The sequence below is a fragment of the Lipotes vexillifer genome, unplaced genomic scaffold, assembly GCF_000442215.2.
Source record: "Lipotes vexillifer unplaced genomic scaffold, Lipotes_vexillifer_v1.1 scaffold459, whole genome shotgun sequence".
In the NCBI taxonomy this organism is placed as follows: domain Eukaryota; kingdom Metazoa; phylum Chordata; class Mammalia; order Artiodactyla; family Lipotidae; genus Lipotes; species Lipotes vexillifer.
Genome location: NW_006769874.1, coordinates 1301094 through 1303928, shown reverse-complemented (window position 1 = coordinate 1303928; position 2835 = coordinate 1301094).

Sequence of the window (2835 nt, the reverse complement as noted above, 5' to 3'; positions counted from 1 at the left end):
GGCCATGGCTCACGGGCCCAGCCGCTCCGCGGCACGTGGGATCTTCCCGGACCGGGGCACGAACCCGTGTCGCCCGCATCGGCAGGCGGACTCTCAACCACTGCGCCACCAGGGAAGCCCTACACATATATTTTTAAACATAAACTGTCACACAACAACTATTTTTTGTGGCTTATCTGATCATTTTCCCGGATCAGAAGACACGATGCTGCAGGGCGGGTTCCCTGGCGGGTGGTGGGGCTGCCCCCTGCCCGTCCCCTCCTCAGCCTCCCCTGGTCAGCACTGTCTGCAGTTTCTTCTCTCCTCTCTTCCTCTCTTTCTCAGCTCTTCTTTCCCCAGACATTGAGATGAGCCAACATCATTTCTCTAACTGTGAGAGCTTTCGGAAAGGCATTTAGTGGACTTTAAACCCTTATTTTCATGAGATCAGTCACAACATTTTAATCACACGTATTCTCTCTCGCTCCCTCTCTCTCCCTCTCTCTTTCTCTCTGTCTCTGTCTCTTTGTGTGTCTCTCTCTCACCCAGAGGGTGTGATGCCCACATGGACATAATTAACCACACTGCGAGGCTGTGGCTACCACACGGCGTATGCTGCCAGCCTTAGTCTCGGACTGATGCTTCCAAAGAAAGTGGTTCCCTCTCATGTGTAAACTCACAGCTTCATAACTTAATTTTAAAATTTACAGTTACGTCCTGATTATTAAAGTGATCTATTCTGTTATAGAATATATAGGAAGCTCTAAAGTAAAAAAAAAAAAAATCGTTTATAATTCCATTACTTGGAGATAGCTACTTGCTAAAAATTTGGTAAATTTCCTCCCAGTACTTTCTATAAACAAGCAAGATTAGGTGCTGCTCTACACAGTTGACAATGTGGATTTTTTTCTCCATTTAACCTGTAATCTTAAACAACTTCTCACGTCGTTGTGTTTTGAAATATTTAGAACATCGGTTTCATAGACAATCACAGGGATCTCCTGTCGCTAAGTCTTTGTTTATGTCACTAGCTATCACTTTATGAAAGATTCTAAGACATGGAACTTGTGTCCAAGGTATAGGAGGGCTTTGCGTGTGTTTGACTTTAATTTTTGTTGTTCGTTTTTAGTAAATAGGTGTAAAGTTGACAAAGAAGATCTTACATCCCTTTGGTGTTCTTTCTAGATCTGTTAGGCCAGGAATCCGGGGAAGAAAAATAATTTGAGGGGACCTGCCGAGGAGGCACTGAGAGTGGACTCTCCAAGGACGGGACCCTGCGTCCACGGGCACCAGGCCCTACCCCCTGACCCAGACTTGCACCCCTGGGACTGTGTCGCGTCCCGGCAGAGCTGCAGCCCTGTTGTTCTGTCAGTGACCTGAGACATACCCCTCCAGCCTGGTTTCGCTGGGCTCGCCCCAGGTCTCTTCAGCTCTGGGAACTCGTACTCGGCCCACCAAAGTGTGAGTTTCAGGGTCAGGCCCACCTTTTCCTGTTTCTCAGGCTTGTGGTTACGAAGAGCCAGCCGCGCCCCAAGCTGTGACACTGGACGGGCAGCCCCCTCGTGAGTGAGTGGGTGGTAGATTCCCACAGGGCTTGGAGGTGAGGGAAACTTTGAAAGAGAATCACAGTTTACTGACCAAGTATTCTTCATTTGTTGACATCGAACAAAAAGTGAAACCAACTGGAGTGACAACAGAGCAGTTTCCTTAATAGCAAGAGTATTGAAGAAATAGAATGGTTTTTGAAAATGGAGTTTCTAAGGATAAAAAGATTTAACAAGATCCCTAAGGGAAAAGCTCGAATATTATAACTTTAAAAGAGAGGGAGTAAAGGACAATTCAGTCTTTCAGAAGTAAGGGAAATACACCAGGGTGCTGATAAAGACAAGCAGAATTTTCAAAAATTCTGTAACTTTGATTTTCTATTTTTAAAATGAAAAATGTGTAAATATTAATGTTTATGTTACCTATTGAGCTAGAATATTTATAATTTAGAAAGTCTTTGGTGTACTGTGGACAGAAATCTGCAATTAAGGGGTGGCTTTTAACGTCTCTCAAGTTATCAATGTGTTGAGAGAAAGGATTTAATCCGTTTCTTCCCTGCATTTGTGTAACTCCCGTCCCTGAAAAGATGAGTGAGTGCCAGCTTTTCTGGTGTTACTGTGTGTGTGCCATGGCATCCCTGGAGGTGAGACACGTGGTCGCCAGCCAACCCTCACCTGGAACAAACGCATCCTTTTGTGCCCCCAAGGAACCCTTTATAACAGGCATGCAGTTCATGGGAGGTGTCACTAGAGGTAACGGTCGGGACGTTTCTGCAGCTCTGGATGCTTGGACGACTCTCCAAATGCACCTTCTTAGGAAACACGAGGCAGGTGAACCTGCGTGACGCAGAGATGGGGGATGTGTGGGCTGGTGGCCCAGTTGGAAAGGAAAACCCTGATAAAATGAGAGCAAGAAGGACTACAAGTCAGATGACCTGAAATGTCATGCAAATCAATAGTCATGGTGGGCTTCCTGAGACATGGACTTTTCATGCACACAGGAGTGAGGCTGCTGCCAGCAGGGAAGTGGTGGGCAGCGTGGTCAAGACCCTGGGCTCTGGTGCAAGCTGGGCTGGGGGGACCTTGCTCCTGCCGCTGACTGCCCTGTGACCTGGAGCGAGTGACCTAACCTCTCTGAGCTGCCACGCCTTCATCCATAAAATAGAGCTTTCCCAGCGCAGCCAAAAATAAATAAATAAATTTATTTTTTTTTAAATAGAGCTTAGGGCTTCCCTGGTGGCGCAGTGGTTGAGAGTCCGCCTGCCGATGCAGGGGACACGGGTTCGTGCCCCGGTCCGGGAAGATCCCACAT